Raw genomic sequence first — 25,987 nt, 5'->3', positions numbered from 1 at the left:
ATATAACTGTTTAATGTATTATACTACTTACTGATATTATTATACATTTTAGCATAATGTTTTAATAGACTGACCTCCTATGTGAATAAAACTCTTAATGCTGAATCATCCCTTCTATTTGTAGGTTGAAATTTAATTGGCTATTATCTATTTTTGTTACTCCCTGTGATTTATGTAACTATTACCTTTAAGATTTTTCTACTTATATTTGCACTAAGGATCTATAATATTTTTCCTCTTGGTTTGGAATCTTTACCAATTTGGTTGTAAATAATAGGTAATGACTATTCCTAACTTTATGAATTATATGTTTATCTCACAAATTTAATTTATAATTATTTTGTATGTTTACATTCTATAAAATACTTCTTACAGTCTGCTAAAATTGATTTGCAAGACCACTACAGTTTTTTAAATGTATACCTTTGGTAATTCTTTAAATTTATTCAGAGTAATTAGTCTGTGTTTCCTCATCTTGCTATGTATCTTTAGCAATTTCCAGTTAAGTTTTATTATTATTATCAAAAGTATTTATATAAAATTATAACAACCTACTTTACATGATGCATTCTCTTTGAATCTGTGGTTTCATTACCGTTATTATTTGTGATGCCATAGTTTATGTTTTCTCTCTTTGTTTTTCATCTATGTAACCAAGATTCTGGGGGTTTTACCCTAAATTCTTAAAGAAAATATATAAATCTGATATATAATATGATACTGCTATTTCCTAAGGTAGTCATTTTCCCTGCTAAGATAATCAATTATTCCTTCATTCTATTTTTCTATTTTTTCCCCAAACTTCTTGAGTTCAAGGATTAATTCATTTGTATTAGAATAACTTCAAGTTATGAAAGCTTCTTAGAATAATGCTTAACCTGCAATCCGTAGATTTTTGTTACAAAAAGAATCTGTAAATAATCAGAATTTTATACATTCATTACTTTCATTTATATATATATATATATATTTTATTGCATTTTAGGTTTTGGGGTACATGTGAAGAACATGCAGGATTGTTGCATAGGTACATACATGGCAATGTGATTTGCTACCTTCCTTGATATAGAATTTATTTTGCTTTATAGAAATATCTATAAACATAATTTTCATTTTGCTTTACTAATATTGTTTTATCACATTGATGTTGGATGAACCCAATCGATGAGATTTCTACTTAGAGTAAATAAAGTTGTGTGTGGGTGGCCAATTATTAAATCAATTATTGGTTATATTTTATACATTTGAGATAAATGTTCATCTTTATAGGGTGAATATATGTTCACATATTTCTCATTTTCTTTTTGTATATTGAGTTGAATGTTTTATTTCCTTATTTTTATTCTACTAGTGGTTATAGCAACAAATATTTATATATCAATATCAAACTATGAAGACATAATGCTTATAGCTACTCCTATCCAAAAAAAAAAAAAAAAAAAAACTATGTAGTATTTTACAACTTCTCTGCCACCATACAAAATTTCTATTATAATTGCTAATATTGTGCCATTTATACTTCACTTTCTTTGAAAATTTATTTGAACATTATGAATCAAATTATAGAGATATAAAATTATTTAGATACATTATAGAGATGTAAAACATTATATTATACATTATAGAGAGATATAACAATTATATGGGTATCAAATAGAGACATGTACTGTCAAACTTTAATATTTACTGTAATTTAGAATACTGCTTAAGTCCTTGCCTAAACAGAATACAATACCTTAGTTAATCCTTGCAATAACTCTACAGGCCAGATATTATTATTAAACTATTTCTTTAAATATAAGGAAATAAGGAAAAAAGAGCTATAGTAGATTGCTGAGATAACTCAGGTGGTAATGAGGTAGACCTGGAATTTGAATAGATAAAATACTTCTTTACCATCTGTGCTGCTAACCTTCTTGTTGCAACATGTCACGGTATAGTATTTTAATATCGATTCAAAAGGCCTTATTGGTTATTCATTTCTCCTATTTAATATTTGTATCAAGAAATTGTTATGGGCTAATTTGTGGCCCATAGGTCCTAAGAAGGATAAAATGAATATTTTTATCCTGAAACACAAATGTGGTTAAGGGGAGAATCCTAAGTACTTACAGATTTAGATTTAGAATTTGGATGTTGGGCCTGTATGACAGTGCCTTTAAAATGGCAGACTTCTTGCCTGAGTGACAATATCAGTTGTTTCTGCATGGTATCTGAGAGATTAAAAATAACAAGCCTCAGTTTAATAGTCTGCCTCTGACTTGGTAGATATTTCCCTCCAAAATATGGCTAAAACGCCATTGAACTTGGTTTTGCCTCAATAAGAAATAAATGAGGCAGTGCAGAGCTTTATTTACCTACTTGCATCCTTATCGAGTTATACAGTCTTTACTATTACTCTCAAAGCACAGCAAAGTTAAAGCAACATGCTTCCAAACATAAACTTAGGTCCTAGCCATCCTCAAGACAAACTCAGTGTTTGTGACCCCCTATCTCAACTTTATTCTTATTCAGTTTTCTTTAGGCTGGAATATTTCCTCAAGTATTCTTTCTTAGAGAAGGTATATGGGCAGCATACATTTTAAGTTTTTGAAGGTTTATAAATGGCTTTTCATCTTTACTCATGACACATATTGACAAGGTTTATCACGCTTAAGTTTTGGTTCTGTCCTCAATAATATAAACCTTCCAGAGGCAAGGATTGTGAAAAGGAAATGTCAGACTTCTCTTTCTTCTTATCTATTTTTTCTGTGTGCAAGATTCTCAAACATTCACTTCACTCTTAAATCCAGAAATTTCAGAAATATTAACAGAAATGATTCAAGTGTGTATCTTTCAGAAAAAGTCTTAAGTGAGCTTCTCAGGTTGCTAATGGGCTGCTATAAACTCTGGTGTAGTGAGAAAGAATTGACTCAGTGAGCTGGAACGCTCAACAGAGATGATTAATAAGTCCCCTGGAGCCTGTGAGTAAAAGTGGACAGTAATCAGGTCAATGCTGAAATGTTGACGCTCATATCTCTTTGTTTCAGATAAGAATTTGATGATTCTGGCCTGGAGGTAAGGCCCTTTTCTGATTTTCAATAATGTAATTATTTTGTTACTAATATGAAAATATACATCTTAATTGGTTACCATGTATTCCATCTTTCTTTTAAATTTGAAATTAAATATTTAAATTAAAACAGAGTCAATTTTTAGTTAAAAATTAGATAACTTTTACCTTACTGCACTTTAGACTAATTGAGTCAGGTAAATGTTAATCAAGATCTCATGCTGGGTAAAACATGACATAGAAATATGCCCTTATCGGGCCAAATTTAATTTAAAAATAGCAGAAATATTAGGTATTTTAAAAAGGAAATGAGTTAACCTAGAAAACTCCTTAAACACATAGTAGAAAGCCAAAAACATAAAGGAGATGCCGAGGTTATACAAAGATTAATAACTGTAGGAAGATGCCACCCCCCCCAGGACTGGGGACATCAAAAAGAAGAGTCAGCTGTGCAGAACCTAGGAGCTTGTAGAATGGATCGTGTAGGGACAGTGCTTGAACCTACAGGGAGAAGCTTTGTGGTGAAGTATCATGAGTTTGACCTGAAGAACTCTGAGGAGGGTGTGAAAATACCTGTAATGCTAACTTGGCTAAAAGCCAAGAAACCCCAAGGATTCTGAAGGGTAGGGCTGGAGTTGGCTGTTGTCTTTTGAGGAGGGACACTATTAGAAACTAAATGCTGAAAGAGAAACTCTTGTACCCTTCCCCTCACCACCAATTTCCCTCCAGATTCCACTGGCAGAAACTGACAGTAAGCTAACTAAAATAGATGTCTGGAAAATACAGTTTACAGAATTCTAGAGCCAGCAACTTGATGAAATGTGTAGATGAGTAGACTCAGAGCCAAAATCTCATAGTTACAGGGTACTTGGTCAAGTCAATGAGAGGAAAGTGAAGAAAATCAGAGGTTCCTAAGGGCAAAGTTGAAGAAGGTCAGAGAATATTTGCATATTACAACCTCATAATCGACAAATACAAGAAAAGACACCAATAAAACTGTCCCTCCAAACCAAACCAGCTTCCTCATTTTCTTAACAGTAATAATAGCAATATATTAATTTAACCAGCCTTGTTAGGACTGCTTACTCTTAGGAAGCAGGTTTAGCCCACCTTTATGAATAACAGGTGAGGCTAGAATAAACTGCAAGAAACAAGTCTTACAGGTAATGTGCATTTTTTAAAGATAACTTTAACTCTTGAAGTCAAGTTTCTGTCATTGATGTTGTCATGTTTCACAGTTAAAATATAATGAATAAAATTATACAATTCCTCCTATAAATAAAAACACTAATCTAGAAATGTCTAGAATGAATTTAGAGAAAGCTGGGAGCATCAATAATTGGTTCAAAAATCACTATCTTAAAAGCCCAGGTCGAAGAATAGAAATTAGTATTCTAGACTTCCAAATAAGCATTTATTCAAAAATATAACTCTCATCTCTTAAATTGTGAGCAATACTTATGCAGACATAAAATTTCTTTTTGCCTTTCCTCAGTACTGAAAAAGTAATATTTCAGTATAACTGCTGGAAGAAAATAAAACCCAATGAGCATCAGAAAATGAACTATATTCAGTGGCTGAAGAAACCTGAAGATAAAATTTTTCATGGAGCAACAAGCCATGGTCTTCTGTGCATTCAGCAAAGAAGCACCTGTTTCACTTAATTTATGATGCAAGCTCTTAAATGCAGTAGGACACTCTGCTCCGTTGTGCTCACTCTCTGAGCCCTATTTATTTCCTCAATAGCACACATTATAAAGAGTTATTATTTTGTTGTTGTTTTTTCTTTTTCTGTCCTTCCTTGCTAAAATATAAGCTATGTGAAGACTAAGGTCTCATCTAACATGTTTATAATAGTCTCCCCACTGCACCAAGCAGAATTCCTGACTTATAGTAAACATTAAATATGTATTTATTGGATTAAATAGAATATCTACTTGTGCCGTATTTAATATTTCTAAAATACATTATTCTTATTTATCATATACTTTGATATGCCAATACAGTTTCAAAAAATCTTTATACAAACTGAAATTTATACACAGTTATAAAAACTTGCAAAATAATTTTTTTAAATATAGAAATTTAAAATACCAGTGATGAAAGTAACCCACAAGACATTTAGTTAAAAAAATAGAATTTAGAGAATGTGTCAGTGACTTGATACGTAATACATAAAAATCTATGGATAATTGAACAAAATAGAAAGATTTTTGTCAACATAATACAGTTTCTTATTAAAGTGGAGAAAGGACTCCACAAAATGAGCATCTAAAGGTTAAAATTTAGTAAATTGCTTGTTAAGCATGAGTTCAGCTCAATAAATTTAAAACCCTAATAGGTTATTACTATTAAATATTCAGTTACAGAGGGAATTATGTGTGTATGGTTGAGTCAAACAATCAATAGTCATTTGTTTCAGTTTCTGCTGCTTATTAGCATGGGCCTACCTAATAGAATAAAAAAATCTGCAACCCACATTGGAAAGATGAAATCTGGGGGTCACTGGCAGTTTGCAGAACCCATTTGGACATCAGTGTGTTTCTGCAATAGATAAATGACACAGTGAAAATCGTGTATACGTTTTTTAAACTATATTAGCTTTTTCCAGCCACTATAATATGGTTTAAGGGTTTCAACGTCAGTGAGCTAAGTAGTATAGTAATGGTGCTTATTTCACAAAATATGCCTAGTTTCCAGGCATTCCTTGGTGCAAGCAAATACTTCTAAGAGCATTATATTACTCACTCCAAAATATTCAGTTGCTTCCAAAAAATAGTAAAAATCGTTTTTCTGAAGATCATACAAACCGTTCTCTGAAACAGGCAAGAATATTAGTTTTAGAGATGTGGAAGCAACAGAAGTAACATAGACTGTGCAGTCAAACACACATCACACATTATCAACTGTGTGAAAATTTGCAAGTTGATTAACATTTCTGAAATCAGTCTATTTGTTTAATTTGGACAATCATATTTTTCTTGCAGAGTTATTGTAAGTATTACATTAATATACAGTGGCTATACATAGTGGCACTTTATAAATGGTAAGTATGTAAAGAAAATTTTACATCTAAAATTTTTTCTTTGCAAAATTGATTTTTGATCTAGCTTTAAGCCAGTTTAGTTTTTAATAGTTTGCTGATGGATCATTGATTGCTTAGAAAATACTGAAGTATAGAGGCAACTCAATTAACTATTGCTTATGGATGAACTCTATTAGAGCATACTATAGAAATGTATACTTATGGAAATAAAATATAGTGGAAATGTTACTTCTGAATCTGATGATTTATTTTCATATGAAAAGAAGAAATCAAATTTTACCATAAAAATCAGAAAACAATAAGTCTCAAGCTCTTCCAAGGAAGTCACAAAGGCTTATTTACTTTAATATTTTCTAGTGCCTATAAAAGTACAACACTTGGTGCAAAAAAAGCTAAAGATGGCCAGGTGTGCTGGTTCGTGCCAGCAATCCTGATACTTTGGGAGGCTGAGGCTAGAGGACTGCTTGAAGCCAGGCATTTGAGACAAACCTGGACAACATAATGAGATTCTGTCCCATGAAAAAAATAAAAACAAAATAAAACAACTAAAGATAAGCAAATGTGTATTTTTCAAAAACTATTTACTAATGGGCCTCTTGTCAATGCTGAGTACACTTTTTGGACACATTATCAACAGATGACTTGTAAACTCCAGGTGCAGTTAGAAGCCATGACTAAAAGGCATTTTAGTTTTAATAAGAATAACCCATCTCAAGCAAATTTTACTCTTTCTCAATGAACACTTCCAAACTGGGAAATCATAGATAAGCTATACTGTGTAATTACAATGTAAGTTTCAGCATAGGTGTTTTATAAATCTTTCCTGAGAATTTTATAAACAAAGAAGACACAAGAACAGGTTATGTCTATCTACAATTAAGTAACTTTGTAACTTTATGAATAACTTTGCTTAGAGAAGATTCATTTATTGATCAATGTCAGTCTGAAGGAACTTTCAGGCATGTTTTCAATTCTGTAATATCCAACATCGGTTCCAATCCCATTAATGAATAAATACATAACATATTTGTTGAACTATTAGCTCACCCAAAGCTGGTAGGAGTATAGAACCCATTGAATAACAAAAGCTGCAATTCATCTTATAATTTTTTTTAGCCTAAGGAAATGATTTAATTCCAACAAAATAATAGGTGTTAAGTTACATCTTCAGGAAATTCAATATCCATTAGACCAAATTAAGTCCTCTTGTTGTATGTTTTCATAGCACACTGTATCACAACTTTTCAAGTTATAATTCACAATGCTGGTAATTATTTCTAATGTCTCCTTTGCCCACAAGACTTCTTGAAAATAACAATTATTTTATTTGTGCTCAATCTCTCCGCCTAGTACAGTAACTAGAACAATAGATATTTCATAAATATTTGTTAACTTACTACAATTTGGGGCATAAATGGTTTGTATTTAATTAAATCTTTAATAACAAATGCTAATGTATTAAAACCTATTATCAGATTTGTGACATTAAAAATATATGGGTTTTGTTTTCTTTGTTTTTAATGTTTGACTTTCCTAAATGGATCATACAAGGTCTTCCTCGAAGGCAAAATCCTAACCAATAGAAATATAAAATACATGATGTCCACATTTTAGTGTTTTCGCTTCTGAATCACTGCACTTACTGACAGAAATACCATGTAGAGACTAGTCTTGTAGATAACGCAATGAAAACAAAATCTAATAACTAGCTGCATTTTATAGTGCAGCATATTTGAGAGCAACAACAACTTGAAGTCATATTAATGAAATTATAATTTATTTTCTGTTTCAGAGCATTCCTCTAGGAAAACATGTTTGAAGGATTCTATATTTTGATTTTCCAGATAGTTAAAATGTTTAACCATTATCTTGTACCATATTAGAAATAAAAGCTTCTGACTTAAGACTAATTGCAATTAATGCCTTATCTTTACACCATTGATTTGTTTTTACTACTGCACATATTTATTTCTTATCTGTTCATACATTTTGGTAAGTTTTGTCCTATCAACTGACTTATTGAAGCTACAATGTTAATTGAATTTAAGTGTTATTGTAATATTTATATTTGAGGGCAAACAGCTTTGTGGGTTTCTGTCAAGATTTTGAAAGAGACGAAACAACACAAAATTAGTTTGGTACAGAAACAAAAATAATAGATGTTAATTTACCCGAAGGAAAAGGCATCATTATAACAAAGGGATGCCTGCACTCTCATGTCTTTTGCAGTACTATTGCAATAGCAAAGCTATGGAATCAAATTGTGTCCATCAATGGATGAATGATGAAAGAAAATGGTAAACATACACAGGAGAATATTATTCAGCCATCAACAAGGAATGAAACCTTGTCATTTTCAACAATATGGATGGAACTGGAGGACATTATGTTGAATGAAATAAGCCAGGCACAGAAATATAAATATCTCCATAAGCTGGAGTTAAAAAAAAATTTGATCTCATGGAGGTAAAATATAGAATGATAGATACCAGAGGCTGGGAAGGCTGTGCGGTTGTCAGAGGAGGGGGATGAAGAGAGCTTGGTTAATGGATACAAATGTACGCTTAGATAGAAGGTATAAGTTCTAATGTTTGATAGAGTAGGGTGACTATACTTAAAACAATGAATTGTGCCTTTCAAATGAGCTAGAAGAGAACACCTGAGGTGATGGATACCCCAGATATACTGAATTGATCATTACACATTGTATGAACCTAAAAAGATACCACATGTAGCACACAAAAATGTACCAATAGTATGTATCAACAAAAAAGAATAAAATATGGGGTGTGGGGAGTTTTTTAGATATTCTAAATTGTTGCAAAAACTGTTAGCTATACCATTGCTTTGACTAAAAGCCAAACTCTCAGTAGACAGGAAGAATTCCTACTGCATTTATTTAACATGTATTGACTGTAGGGTAAATATTTGATAAATAAATGCAGTAAGAGCTCTTCCTGTCTTTTTTTTAAAACAAATTGTACATTGTATAGCAGTCTTTATAGAAATGACCATAACATGAATTTACACAGTAATAGAAGTATAGACACAGAAAAAAATAAAGCTACATTTAAAAAATCAGCTTTCTAAGACAGAAAATTAAACCAAAAGTTATAATATTTTAAAACTTTATTAGAAATATAAAGAAATTGCAAAGAGCATATCTGAATCTTGTTACTTACACAGCCACATCATCAGGTAGCAGTATATGTTATTAAAGCACAGATTCTGCTATCAGTCTGTCTGAGTATAAATTTTTACTTCATCAGTTACCAGCTGAGCATGTGTTACTGGACATCTCACTGAGCCTTTCTATACTTTTCTCTTAGGTAAAATATGGATAATACCAGCTTCAAACTCATGGATTCTTATGAAAATTAAATTACTCAGTATATGTAAAGTGCTAAGAACAGTGCTTAGCAAATAGTAGGTTTATATCATTGTTCACTATTCATTTGACTTCTTAAGAATGCCTTTTCCTTAGTGAGACTCTGATAATTTGTAACATAACATCACTACAATATTTCCATAATTATCTAATTTTAATTTCTTCACTAGGTAGAAAAATAGTAATAAATGTCCTGAGTCTATTTTTTTTATTATTATTGCTGACCTCTTTTAAGCCTTACTACTGTCCCTTTTCTTTTCTGCCCCACCTCTGGGCAACCTGATAAAAATTCCTGGGAGCCACCCCATTTGGCTTATACGGGAAATTCAAACCATGAAAGTTCTTTCCCGTGCAGAATAATCTTAATCCTACCCACACCCCTAAACACATCAAAACCCTCAATCACAGTCTCCTTTCCCCAGGCTCTTAAGCCATTTTCAGGCCAGCTTGGAACACCTGCCCTATTCTCCCTAGAAAAGCCCCATTATGTACATAACGCTCATTTCATACCTTGCTGGTGATAGTGTGTGTGTATGTGGCATCATCAATTGCAACATCTAGATCAAATTCTTGGAAGGTGTCCATTCTACCTCTTTAGGTCATGTAAACACATTTTCTAGCAGAAAACATCAAAAATATCAAAATACTATAATTATTCTATAAAAATAAAGATTACTCAAAAATTTTTAATGTTTGCATAGAGGAGTACATCTTTATTCAGATCAGAAGTCTTTTTCAGAAGTAATTTCTCTACATGATTTTGGTTCAAATTTTTCTTGCTTGCATTCTCTTAAAAGTTAAACTTTCTGGGGCCAGGCGCGGTGGCTCACTCCTGTAATCCCAGTACTTTGGGAGGCCGAGGCGGGTGGATCACGAGGTCAAGAAATCGAGGCCATCCTGGTCAACATGGTGAAACCCCGTCTCTATTAAAAAAAAAAAAAAAAAAAAAAAAAAACACAAAAAATTAGCTGGGCATGGTGGCGCGTGCCTGTAATCCCAGCTACTCAGGAGGCTGAGGCAGGAGAATTGCCTGAACCCAGGAGGCGGAGGTTGCGGTGAGCCGAGATCGCGCCATTGCACTCCAGCCTGGGTAACGAGAGCGAAACTCCGTCTCAAAAAAAAAAAAAAAAAAAAAAAAAAGTTAAACTTTCTGAACAACATTTATTTTACTTTTTGAATGATTCCTTTATGTATCTTCAATGTTGTTCTCTTGAAATACAACATTTCTATGTATCTTCTCAAGAAACTATAGAAATAATGCTACATAAAGAGCTGAGTATTAAAGGGATATTTATCCTTGCTTTGTATGACACACTAGCACTAATACATTTTTATAACAAATGAAAATTTTAAATAGCAATAGTCTTCAATCATTATCAATTTATGACCAAATTATTAATATTTCTGATGAACTGCTTTGCAGTTTGATTTTCACATACTATCAGCCATTTTAACACATTTTTTCTCAGCACCTCTTTGTATTGTTTTGCACCATTAAATCTCACTTAGAAATTAGATTTTGTCGGACATGCAATGCACGAGAAAACTGAATGTTTAAGTAATTGCCAGTAAGAAAGATGTTCACATGAATTTGAATGTAGCTTTAAAGATATATTTTACAGTAGATCTACATAATTATGACATTTTATATGACAACAATATTCATTTTTTGTGAGTTTCTAGGGAGAAAATGCAGAAACCAGTATTGCCAGGGACCACTGCAATAAGGTTTCCCCTGAAATTATGTCCATGGCATTTCTCTTATTAGTTGTAAACTAAAGAATTTCTGTTGAAACTTGTATCAAATTCCTTAAAACTCAAGATTACAATAACAATTAAAACAACAAAACTTAAATCTTGTTCCTAACTCATAGGTTCTTATGAAAATTAAATAATTTAATCTATGTAAAGTGCTAAGAAGATGCATGGCACACAATAGACATAATTGTTCATTGCTCATTTGAATATCCATTTTGTAAGCAATTCTCAACATCATACTATGGCATGAAATGATCAAGTAATTCTGGTATGACATTGCTTGGATGAGTTTGTGTGGTACAAATGGACATCACACACACACATACAGGCATATATACACAGAAAGATAAAAGATTATAAAACATTGAGTCTAAACATGAAGTATTAGTAGAATATGTATTATGCAAAATATATTAAGAAATCTGGTTATATGGCTGGTGTGGTGGCTTACACCTGTAATCCCAGCACTTTGGGAGGTCAAGGCAGGTGGATCACCCGAGGTTAGGAGTTCAAGACCAACCTGGCCAACATGGTGAAACCATGTCTATACTAAAAATACAAAAACTAGCCAGGCATGATGGTGGGAGCCTGTAATCCCAGCTACTTTTGAGGCTGGGGCAGGAGAATTACTTGAACCCAGGAGGCAGAGGTTGCAGTGAGCCAAGATCCAGCTACTGCACTCCAGCCTGGGAGACAGAGTGAGACTCTGTCTCAAAAAAAAAGGAAAGAAATCTTGTTATATATGTGCAGTAGTGAACCAAAATTTTGCCAACATCAGTCCATGTGTTGATACTGGGACATATAACCTATGGACTATTATTTTAATAGAAAGTACTGAAACCACTTACTGTTTTTAATATATGACTTTTTCTCTTCACTTAGCTTGTGAGAGCAAAGACCTTGTATAATGATTAAAACAGCAATGGAACAGCAATGAAAATATCATACAAGGTCTATTTTGCTCTCACAAGCTAAGTGTAGAGAAAAAGTCATATATTAAAAACAGTAAGCCTTTAGAAAACAAAAGTAAGTAGGTAGAATTGGAAAAATAATAGATTGAAGAAATGATCAAAGCCTAACATACACCTTAAAATTATATTAGTATTATATTTGTTGAAGTATAAAAGGAAACTTTAACAAGTAAAGTTGCCAGGAAAAAACAAAAACAAAAACAGAAATGTAGCAGATGATCGGACAGTCAGGAGAGGCTTAAAGAATCTATCAAAGACTACATATGCAAAAATATATTGAAGTATGATGTGATAGGAAACAGATTAAAAATTAAAACAAGAAAATATGAATTTGTTGTTCACAAGACATTAAAATTCTACATCACTTTTTTTTTTTTTTTTTTAACCAGGGTTGCTATTTACTTGTTAAAAGACTGCTGAACATGAAAAGAGAATGTTTAATCTAATCCATTATGTAAAATCCTAGATATCAAATAATAGTTTGTAAAACTAATGTCTTTATTGAAAAAGTTATAGCATATTGAAATAATATTTTCTTCATCTATTAAGGCATTATTTAAAAGTAAAAGAAATCACATATATTTCTAGGAAAGCAAAAAAAAAAAAAAAAAAATCATACCTGAGAAACTCTTTTCTTTCATGACTTCAATTGATGGATGACAGTTAAAATGTCTTCTTTTCTAAGATGTACGAGAAATCCATATTCTACAAAGTGATTACTCTTTCAAAGTACTTTAAATTTCATAAAACAATAAAGAAAAAAAAACAATAGAAGTTTCAAAAAGTTTTTTATTTAGCAGCCTTCCATGGTATGCAGTTTAGCTTTGCATGATTTCCCCACAGCCTTTGCAGAAATGTTATTAACTTCAGAAAATTGTTTCTCCTCCTACATGTTGAGAGAAAAAGCTATCTGAAATGTTTATTTTATGTTTGACGTTTCTATTCATAAAAAAAGAGGGGAAAATATTATTGTTCACTTCAACTTGTAGCCCAGACCACAAAACTGCATGTTTATGCAATAATTTACTACCATATGGGTCTGATAAATAAAAGTAATCTTACATTTTCTCCACTCATTAATACAAATTGATGTAAAACACACTTCGCATCTCTATGAAAAGAAAGGAAGCCACTGCCATTTTCATTTTCCCCTGGTGTGAATGAAAACCTTGTTCCTAGGTGGAGGTCAAGAGAGCTATTAAACAATAATAGAATGTGGTAAGAGTTGAGATCTTTCTCATTCACAGTAAATGAACTGAGACCTATTGCTAATTATTAAATTTTGTGTGCTGATACATAAACAAAGAAATTTTACAATAAAGAAAAAGATGCACTATCCTGCAAATGTCCTTTTATGTACAGCTCAATTGATAACAGCCTTGAATGACTAACCATATCTAGGTGAATGTCTTATTATGCACTTTAGTATAGTTTATGGGCTAACCAAGCTGCATAAAAACATATAAAAACCATTTGCTGTTGTACACTTTAGTAAACTGCAAACCCAAACCCTCCCAACAAGGTAATAAGTATACATTTCTACATAAGATTTTTATCACCTCAGGAGCTGTACTTGCTGTTTAATGGTTTACCCTCCACTGATCTGATTAAACTTCTAATTATACTGTATTGAATTAGTCTCTATAATGTTCACACATAAACAAACTCACACCCTTCTATAACTACAGTTACTAGAATTCAAAAAAAAAAAAAAAAAACTTGAGAAACTCACTTTTATTCAGAACTCATATGGCATTTTATAGCACAACTCTAAATTCTCTAAAAAACCAGTGAAACTAGAATCCAACTCCAATACAAGCAAGGTATATAGACCAACACAATGGAAATTTTTCTTTGATGATTAAACCTTCATGAAACCACAGTGATTCCAGTTTCCCCCAACACATAACTATTAAGGAAATGAGTGAATGAACTAATGAATGAACAAAATCTTTTCCAGTTCAGCCATCATTTTGTCATTGGTTCTGTTGTCATCTCTTTTTTCAATCATTTTGTTAGTATGCTTTATGTATAAAATCAAATGACAAATATTACAAATACCAAACATTTGACTGAAACAAATTTTTTAACTTATCTAGATTCTGATGTCTAAAATAATCTAAATAATTGTCATCATATTCCTAAAGCATTGATCTTTTTTTTTTACTACTTCTATAGTCAATATTATATAGCCACTAAATATTGATTCACTGATTTCTGGATTATAGAGTGTCAGATATTATTGTTCAAACATGCAAATAAAAACTTAACCAAACGTTAAGTCCCTGATGTCTAGGTGTGTTATATAATTAGAGAAGTCATTTTCTAGGGCCAATGTGAAAATAAATAAAAATATTAGAAAATAAATTGACTATATTGAGTCCTTTATAAAAGCTCAAATAACTTACCAATAAATAAATAGATATACATCAATATATAGATATGTAGATATAAAGATATGCATAAATTCCAAGGTAGGATATATACTCTTCTTATATAAATATATACTTACATTCTTATAAGTATTATTAGCTGATGTAATTCTATAAAAGGATGTCATTATTACTTCCACTATGTTATAGAATACATTGCCCACTTCTAATACATAAAATTATAGAGAGGATATCTAACAAATTTGATAGTGTGATAACAAGTTGAAAACATCTGGGTTTGAATCTCTGCTATTCCACATTTTCTTTCGTGACTTTAGAGAAGACAACTTAATTATCTCTCATCATTCACATTGAATAATCATTACATTGTCACTCAAAAATAATTATTGCCAAATATAACTGAATATTCTGTTATTTATTCTTATATTTGTTAATTTTACAATTAATTAGAGGATTTGTTATTTTTTAGTTTTTCAGTTGTTTAATATTACTTGTTGATAGACAAAATATATTTCTATGAAAAATATATTTTTATTTTACGTCTTTACTATAATCAGAAATATCCTTGTAGGAATTATTGTTTTTAAAAAACACATTTAAAAAAATATAATTCAACTACAAATATTATATAAGTCAACTAAACTTTTTCATTTTGAAATTTAAAAATAAAACTATTACAACATCTTAAGGAGCATATTTGAAAATCAATGATCTTAAGCTAAATTGAATTTTCTAAAGTTTTTCTTTGTCTTTATTACTTTTTTCAATTAATCTATTTATTTAGAGAATATAATATTATATAGTAAGTAATGTACCAAACAACAGGAATCTCCTTTAGTAATAATGAAACATGATATCTTAGCTGTCTTCTCATAGTATTAATTTCCAGTATTTTTCTCTTGATGTACAATTTTTTCCTAAATAATCTAGAAATAATGTTTCTATGTACATACTGTGTTTCTAATATCAATACTTACATAAAAATCACAAAACAACTATTTTAAATACTTAATGTAGGTACTCCTAAATTAGAAATAGGTATAAACAAGAGCAAACAGAAGAAAATGGTAAAATAATATCCATGAAAACATCTGTAAACATTTAAACTCCTACTTAAATCTCCTCTTCACTTTGTTGGTTTGCCATTTCACAAAGAAATGAAAACATAAGGAATCATATTATTCGAAGACAAATTTTACCCATAGCATGTGTGTTAGTTCATTCTCATACTGCTAATAAAGAAATATTGGGTAATTTATAAAGGAAAAAGGTTTAGTTGACTCACAGTACTTCATAGCTGAAGAGGCCTCGGGAAACTTACAATCATGGCAGAAGAGGAATCAAACACACCCTTCTTCACCTGGTGGCAGCAAGGAGAAGTGCAGAGCAAAAGGAGCAAAAACCCCTTGTTAAGCCATCTCCAGAAAACTCACTCACTATCATAAGAACAGCAGTACGGGGGTAAATTTCCCCATGATTGAATTACTTCCCACTGGGTCCCTCCCATGACATGTGGAGATTATGGAAACTACAATTCAAGCTGAAATTTGGGTAGAGATACAAAGCTTAACCATATCACTCTATACCTGGCCCCTCCCAAATCTCATATCTTCACATTTCAAAACACAATCATGCCCCTCCAACTGTTCCCCAAAGTCTTAACTGATTTCAGAATTACCTCAAAAGTCCAAGTACAAAGTCTCGTCTGAGACAAGGCAAGTCCCTTCTGCTTATGGGCCTGTAAAATCAAAAGCAGCTTAGTTGCTTCCTAGATATAGTGGCAGTATAGGCATTGGGTGAACACACCCATTCAAAATGGGAGACATTGGCCAAAACAAAGGGGCTATAGGCCTCATGTTAGACTAAAAGCCAGTAGAGCAGTGATTAAACCTTAAAGTTCCAAAATGATCTTCTTTGACTCATGTCTCACATCCAGATCACACTGATGCACGGCATGGGTTCTCATGGCCTTGGACAGCTCCACCCCTGTGGCTTTGCAAGGTACAGCTCCCCTCCCAGTGGCTTTGCAAGGTACAGCTCCCCTCCCAGTGGCTTTGCAAGGTACAGCTCCCCTCCCAGCTACTTTCACAGGCTGGCATTGAATGTCTGTGGCTTTTCCGGATGTATGATGCACCCTGTCAGTGGATCTATCATTCTGGAGTCTGGAGGATGGTGGCACTCTTCTCACAGCTCCACTAGGTAGTGCCCCAGTGGCGACTCTGTGTAGGGACTCTGACCCCACAATTCCCTTCCACACTGCCCTAGCAGAGGTTCCCCATGAATGCCCCACCCCTGCAACAAACTTTGCTTGCACATCCAGGTGCTTCCATTCATCCTCTGAAATCTAAACAGAGGTTCCCAAACCTCCATTCTTGACTTCTGTGCACCCACACACTCAATACCTCATGGAAACTGCCAAAGCCTGGTGCTTGTACCCTCTGAAGCAACAGCCTGAGCTGTGCCTTGGCCCTTTTTATCTATGGCTGGAGTGACTGGAAAGCAGAGCACCAAATCCTGAGGCTGCACACAACAAGGGATCCTGGGCTTGGCCCAGAAAACCATTTATCACTCCTAGGCCTCTGGACCTGTGATGGAAGGGGCTACCTCAAAGCTTTCTTACATGCCCTGGAGAGATCTTCCCCATGGTGTTGGTGCTTAACATTTGACTCCTCATTACCTATGGAAATTTCTGCAGTCAGCTTGAATTTCTCCCCAGAAAATAGGGCTTTCTTTTCTAGCACATCACCAGGCCGCAAATTTTCCAAACTTTTATGCTATGCTTCCTTTTGAGTACTTTGCCACTTAGAAATTTCTTTCGCCATATACCCTAAATCATCTCTGCGAAGTTCAAAGTTCCACAGGTATTTAAGGCAGGGGCAAAATGCTGCCATTCTCTGCGTAACAAGAGTCACCTTTAGTCTATTCTCCAGCAAGTTTCTCATCTCCACATCTGAGACCACCTGAGTCTGGATTTCTTTTTCCATATTGCTATCAGCATTTTGGTCAAAGCTATTCAATAAGCCTCTAGGAGGTTCCAAACTTTTCCAAATTTTCCTGTCTTTTTCTGAGCTCTCCAAACTGTTCCAACTTCTGTCTGTTACCCATTTACAAATTTGCTTCCACATTTCTGGGTATCCTTATAGCAGCACCCCATTCTACCTGTAGCAGTTTACTGTATTAGTTTGTTCTCACACTACTAATAAAGATATATCTGAGATTGGGTAATTTATAAAGGAAAGAGGCTTAATTGACTCACAGTTCAGCATGACTGAGGAGGTCTCAGGAAACTCACAATCATGGCAGAGGGGAAGCAAACACTTCCTACTTCACATGGTGGCAGCAAGGAGAAGTGCAGAGTAAAAGGAGGAAAAGCCCCTTATGAAACCATCAGATCTTGTAAGCACTCATTCACTATCATAAGAACAACAGCATGGGGGTAACTACCCTCATTATTCAGTTACCTCCCACTGGGTCCCTCCCAGGACATGTGGGAATTAGAGGAACTGCAGTTCAAGATGATATTAGGGTGGGGGCACAAAGCCTAACCATATCAGCATGCAAAAGCTAAATAGATTTATGTTTACAACCAGATAAAACTCTGAAGGAAAATTCCTCAAATTTGATATATTTGTATCAGAGCTTTAAGATTTAAGAAAACTTGAAGCATTTCCTTTCTTTTTCTAATATTAATATTGTACTTGTTGGTCTTGTTGGTTGTGTATATTTGCAGAATATCATTATGAGAAAATAATAACATACCTACTAAAAATTAATGAGCTCAATATTTATGTCAGGTGTAGCTCTAGACATTGGCAATAGAAGAGTAAATAAAACAGACAAACTTTAGCACTTATGGAACTTGGAACTTGAATTCCATAGAGGGAAGGAGTGTGACATGAGTGAGTAAATAAACGAGAGGTAAATATTTCTTGAAACTAGAAATAGACTAAAAAGGATTCCTATGACTTAAATTTATAGTATCAACAATACATTTATTATTTTTTATTTTTTTTAGGAATGAGAAAAAAAGTAGTTAGAAAGTGAACGTGATAGGGAGAAAGGGAGAGAAAGATGATTATGTTAACAGTCTAGTTTTCTAACTCCTGCTGTAATTAAGATAAATAAACAAAAGAAGCTTCACTGCCCAAGCTAAATGTCTTCTGAGATTCTACATTTAGAGAAGCCATCAAACTGAAACTGTAAAAGTAAAATTTGTTCCTATTTTTGTATTTTCAAAGTGTGCTTTTCTTCTAGAAACCTTTAAAAATGAAGGCTTATAGAAAGAAAAATGAATGAATATAGGACTGGTGGATAGACATAATATTTATCTTTCTCAAACCTTTTATTTTCTCTTTTTTGAATTTTATTAAATTTTTCATACGAAGAGGAGTGTATCCTAGGCTAGCTTTTGCTAGGCATCAACGTCTCTACCCAAATGGTCAGAATCATCCCAGGGGTTTCATACTCAACTGCACATTGGGGTCAATTTATTTCACAGTTTCTACTGTCATACGTATTTGGGAGAAAGTGAAAATGATTATTGAGTTGCTTAATGGTTATGTTTAGAGCACTTGTTTGCCAGCATGCTATTTTATTTTATACTTCAATCAGAAAACTCCTTTATGATCTGAGGTGACCTGTCTTTATTCTTATCCTCCTAACATAGTTGGACCAAGTTCCAGGTTTCTGCTATAACACTACGTGATACTTCCTCCTTTCGGTTCCTTCACTATTCTCCTTGCTGAAGAGGTGGTTATAGTTTGTAAGTAAATGAGTATCTGTAACTAATTCAATATTCTTGGGGATATTCAATGTTTGAATTTAATTGTACTATTCATGAAGGCTACTTAATAATAAGCTGAATATAAGATTTTAGTAAGTCTGAACTTCTATGTTTATTGCATTTATTTTATATACTTGTAATTCATCAGCGAGATTTCCAAAGGATGGTGGGGAATTTTTTTCAGTAATGCAGCATGTAGGATGTTCACCTGTGGGATGCTTTCCATAGGATCTTAAATTTCAAACATATGTCTTAACCATATTTAAAAAATAAATGGAAATTTTGCCAAATTCAACTAGATAGTTACCTCTTTGTAGGTGGTAATGTGCACGTGCTTGCTTCTGTATTTTTAGGGACAGAAACTGACTTAAATGTATCTTATCTTTTCTCATGCTCCCTTGGCTATGGGTATACACACGAGAACAGTACACGTGTTCTAAAGGGTTGGTTGGACACCAGGAAGGGGATTTTTAGTGAGAAGGATATATCTTTTTTAGTGAGAAGGGAGAATTTTCAAAAAGTCAAGTAGTAATAAGAAGATGAAGGATATGGAAGAGAAGGCCTAAGATCTCCCCTACCCCTACAGCATACACAGTAAAAACAAAGGCATGAGTAATCTATAACATTCTCAAAGTCAGTTATCAAATGTTGTAAGGAGAAAGCCTTTATGAAGAGAAACACATTAACACATGCATTCACATTTTACTTATGGCTTATAGTAATGTTAATGATCCTTCCCTAGAGATGTGAATCTTAAAAGGGAAGACTGCTTTACATCTCTGAGTGAAGCACACACTGCTTATGGTTAAATATAACACATTAACTCATGAACAACTCAGAACTCCATAATTCTGAACTTCTTGAGCACCACAGAAAACCAAAGGCTTTTTTATGCACTTCACAAAAACAGGTCAAAATGGTACAGGTAGCTCTAATTTCAATAATCATTTCATCTAAAAAATTTTCTTATGAAAAATGAGTTTAAGATATATATGAGGATTATATTATCCTGACACCAGAACAATAAAGTTTTTATAAGTAAAAATAATAATAATAAAATGAAAGCACTAGTAATGTTCTACAATCATAATTGAAATGTATTGCAAGTCCATGAGAAAAAAATTTCATTTTTAATCAAGTAGAAACCTTACATATCACAGATGGTACACTTTTTCACATGTATTTTTCTGCCTGCCCCAATTACTTCAATACTTTTAATTAGAAACCATTTGGCTAGCTATTGCTTTTTAAATCTGATAATAGTATTCTTTTTATGAATGAACTTGATTGTCTTTCATTTAAAACAAAATTCATTAAAAAATTTTGGTGTATGCACACAAACAAAAGTAAAATAATAAAAGCAAAGATTCATCACTCAAGCCATAAACAAAAGAGAGCTGAAATGGCTATACATAGCAGAAAATTTGATGGAATAGAAGGAAAATGTCTACAATTAAACACCATTAGTTGTAGACTTTAATATCCTGCTTAAAAATGGATAGAACTAGACAGAATACCAACAGTGAAATAAATAGATTTAAATTACACTATAAGCTTATTAGTTTTAACTAACAAAGTAATCAGTAATATAAGGTTGATTTAACATCTGAAAGCCAGTAAGCATAACATACCATATTAATGGACAGAAGGTAAAATGATATGATAATCTCTATAAACACAAATAGTTCACAAATTTCAACACACTTTTATGATAATAACATTCAGCACTTTAACAATAAATGGGAACTTCCTCAGTCTAAGAAAGGGCATCTATTTAAAACCCACAGCTATCATTATAGCTATAATGAAATGCTAAAAGAAAGAATGCAAAATTACGAACAACAGAAGAACCACATGTATTCAACGTTGTACTAGAAGTTTTGACCACAGCAATTAGTGAAGAAAAACATATTTGAAAGGAATAAGTAAAACTGTGTGTAAGTGTAGCTAACATGATCTTGTACATACAAAATCTAAAAAGACTCATTATATTATTATGAATTGTTAAAGATTATTAGGAGTAGTAAATAATTTCAGCAAGGTTGCAATATATACAATAAATATAAATCATTGAATTGTATCTCTATCTTAGCAATGAACAATTCAATAATAAAATTTAAAAACTAAACAAACATACAAAAAAAACCTCTAATTACAATTGCATCATAAAGAGTAAATTCCCTGAAATAAATGTAACACAAAATGCAAAACTCAGGAGTGGTTAAATCTTCTTCCAAAACAGATAATGACAGAGCCCTCATAAATGGAATTACTGTCTTTAAATTGAGACCTAGAGAGTTAACTAGCACCTTATGCCATGTAAGAATACAGTGAAGAAATGCCGATCTGAACCAGTAAACAGGTCCTCACCAGAATCTGATATTGCTGGTGTCTTGATTTTGTAATCCCAACCTTCAGAAGTATGAGAAAAAAATTTTATCTTATTTATAGGCTATCCTGTTTAAGGTATTTTGTTAGAGCAGGCCAAACAACTAAGACAGATTCCTACGCAAAAGTACTCACAAACCTCAGTGTAAGTGCAAAATGTATAACATTCTTAGAAAATATGAGTCTGTCTTTGTGATGTTTGATTTAACCATAATTTATTAGATATGACACCAAAAAGAATTATCAACTGAAGAAAAAATAAATGTTTGATTAAAATTTTTGTGTTGCAAAGGCCCCACTGTAAATACAAAAAATTGCATATCATATTGAATTAGCTGTCTGATAAGGGCCTAGTCTCCAAATTATATAAAGAAGGCTTACAACTCAACAATGGCATGACTTATAGCTCAATTTTCCTAAATAGACACAATACTTGCACTCATATTTTTCTAAGTACACACAAAAATGGTCATTAAGTATATAAAAGATGAAATTTATTAGTCATCATTAAAATGAAAATCAAAAGAGTAACTAGGTTGGCTATAATAAAAAAGATAAAACAAATATTGGTGAAATTATGAAGCGATTGAGACATTCATACACTGTTGATAGGAATGTAGAATGGTGTAGCTACTTTGGAAAATAGTTTAGCAATTTCTGAAAATGTTAAATATATAGTTACCATATGTTTAAGCAATTTAATTCCTAGGCATATACTCAACAGAAATGAAAAACATACACATTCAAAAATCTTCTCATAACTGTGAAAAGTGCAAACAATCCAGTAGTCCATCAATGGATAAATTTATAAACACCATGTGCATTATTCACAGTGGAATGTTATTCAGCAATAAAAGAAATGAAATACCAATACATACTACAACATAGATGAACCAGAATTATGCTAAGTGATAAATCAGTCACAAAAGATTACAAGCCATGTGATTCCATTTACATGAAATATACAAAATAGGCAAATCAATAGAGACAAAGTATACTGGCATTTGTCCAAGCCTGGGGAAAGGAGGATTTAGAGCATATGGGACATGACCGTTAATGGTTATGGGAGTTTCTTTTGAGGTTATGGAAATATTCTAAAATTAGATTGCAGTGATGGCTACACAACTCTATAAATATACTAAAAACCTCTTGATTGTAATTATATATATATAATATTTGTGCATTTTAATATACATAAATGTTATTTGAAAACCCTTTTACATGTAATAGTAACAAAGCAGGGAGATTGGAGCAGATAAAGGTATAGATAAAATATTATAATATTAGCATTACTGTATTTTAATAGTTTTATGTGGCATAAAGTATGTGGCCATCCTTAAATAATGTGCTTTGGGAGTTGCCATTGTGATAATGTGGTAAAGGACTCCTGTAGAATAGCTAGGCAGGTTTGCTCTGTGAATATACAGAGCAGATAGTAAATGTTTGCCTTCAGGCTTATAAAGCCCTAAGAATTGCAAAGTGTAACACTTTCCTAGGAAGAGTTCATAGATTGAATGATTAGGAAAAACTTCGAAACAAAACTTAGTTAAAAAAAAAATTCCTTTATTGGATGTAAATAATTACTATGTACAAAAATAAAGGAGATTCTAGTAGGTAAATAGATAAAACGATTTCACTGCCAGAGTAACTTTTATAGTGAGGCTGTCTGAAAAGTCTTATCACTTTGTCACATTTCCACCCATTAATGCCACAGAACAGCACTGATGTGGTTAAGGTAAGTTCTTCTCTTTCAAATTCCAGAAGAACTTAATTTTTTTTTTTCAACTTCTGTTTTAAGTTCATTGGTACATGTGCAGGTTTGTTACATGGGTAAATTGCAAGTCGCTGGGATTTGTGGTGCAGGAAGTGAACATAGTATACAATAGGTAGTTTTTTGAACTTCAACCTCTTCCCACCTGGCCCCCTCAAGTAGACCCTGGTGTCTGTAGGTCCCAAATTTGCTTCCATGTACACTCAATGTTTAGCTCCCGCTTATAAGTGAAAGCATGCGGTATTTGGTTTTCTGTTCCTGTGTTAACTTTTAGGATTAAGTGTTCCAGCTACATCTGTGTTGCTGTAAAAAAAACATGATTTCATTTTGTTTATGACTGTACAGTATTTATGGTATATATGTATCACATTTCCATATATTCAGTCCACTGTTATGGACTGTTATGATGAGCATCTAGGTTGATTCCTTATCTTTGCCATTGTGAATATTGCTGTGATGAACATATGAGTGCATGTGTCTATAGAATGGTTGATATTTCTTTGTGTATGCACCCAGTAATGGGATTGCTTGGGTCAAACAGTAGTTCACTAGCTCAGACACTGTGAAAAGCAGTTAGGAGATTTCTCAAACAACTTAAAAAATGATGAATTCTTAAGCCAGGCATGTTGATTCAAATTTATATTTTGCTGATTTATAGTTTTGGGACCTTAGGCAAATTCTGAGCTGCTCTGTGTAAATTCCCTGATGTAAACAACGGTGATGATAAAATGCATTTTTACAATTGTTGATACTATTAAATGAGCTAACATTTGTAAAAGGCTTGGTGTGTAGTGAGGGTAATAAAAATATCAGCTATTATCATTATTAATGATATTATTAACTACCTTTAAAAAGTCACCCATGTTTCCTATTGCTAAGTATAAAGTACCAATCAAGGATCAGCAGGCAAGTATAGTAAACAAAGATCAAGAAAGCAAAGGACCAAGATAACAAAGCAAAATAACTCATCTAAGACATAGTGCATGTAAATAGTAGAAAATAAAACTTAAAAGCATTTTAATTGGCATCTTAAAAAGAAGGAAAATAAAGGAAAATGCAGTTGTGTATAAGAGAAATCAGATAAGGAAGATTATAACTAAAATATGATTTTTGATATTTTTATCAATATAATATAATAAACATATATAAAAGTTAAATGTGTGATAGGCAAAATTAGGCAAATAAACCAGAATAAAAAGACCCCAAAATAGAAGAAAAATAGAATTAAAATCATAAAAGTAAAGAAAATGTAATAAAAAACTACATAAAATTGAGAAGAGATTCAGAACATTCAACATCTGACTGATTTGTGCTCCTGAGGTTAGAATAATCTCTGAAGGTAAGAAAATCAATACAAAAGATGTTAGCTATCATATGTAAAATAAAATACACAAAAGTATCAAAAATCATTTTGAAAAATAAATATTTTGATTTAGAAAAAGTAAACATGCTGTACCATATGGCATAACATGTTAAAGGTACAGTAATTAAAAATGTGTGCTTTTGGTATAGGACAGAAAAATACAGTAATGGAACAGATGATTAGGCCTAGATAAAAAAGGATATGTAAATAGTAGAGTAGCATGTGGTAAAGATGACATTGAATGAATGATTGTATGGCAATCGGTTGCATATTTATATCAAAAAGTGTAGAGCTTGACTTTAGAACAAATCAGTTGTCTAAAAATTTCAAGAAGATTTAAAATATGCACACTTTTTAAAAAGCTATGTACAATTGGAAGAAGTTAGAAATAATTAAAAAAATATAATTATAAACATACTAAGCATATTGTAACCCAGAAACATAAAGGCAAATATTGCTATTTTTTACTAAAAAAATAAAAAATATTACAAAATAAAAGACAACAGAATCAAAATTTAAAAAGGAAGAAAAGGAAAGAGAAAGTATAAAGAGAGATAACTGGGAAAGAACTAAAGAAAGAGGTAATGGGAAAGAAAGAGGGAAGGAAGGAAGGGAGGGAGGGAGGAAGGAGGAAGGAAGGAAAAAGGAAGGGAGGGAGGGAGGGAGGAAGGAGGAAGGAAGGAAGGAAGGAAGGAAGGAAGCAAGGAAGGAATAATTTAAATCCACACAAACCAGCTTGGATTTAAATTTGTTTTACTCTCACACCAGCTGACTCATAAGTTATGTGAAAATTGATGATCTAATAGAAATCCATTACATAGAAGAACGAGTTTCCTGAGTATTAGTCAAAGTAAAACATTACTTATGAAGTGTAATTTCTGCCAGAAAGAAATATTTATGCACAAAATATTAATACCAATGTCTAATATTCTGCCATTTGGAATCAGGAAGACCTAAATCCTGGATATCATTGCTGTAGTCAAGAAAAGAAAATCAGTAAAACAGTCTATTTGGAAGTATTATCTAGTATAAGACAAGCATATAACCTGGGAGAGAAGCAGCTTATCTTTAGCA

This window comes from Aotus nancymaae, unplaced genomic scaffold, assembly GCF_030222135.1.
Source record: "Aotus nancymaae isolate 86718 unplaced genomic scaffold, 86718_ANA_hifiasm-v0.15.2.pri h1tg000006l, whole genome shotgun sequence".
Lineage (NCBI taxonomy): Eukaryota > Metazoa > Chordata > Mammalia > Primates > Aotidae > Aotus > Aotus nancymaae.
This window is presented reverse-complemented; position numbering follows the sequence as displayed.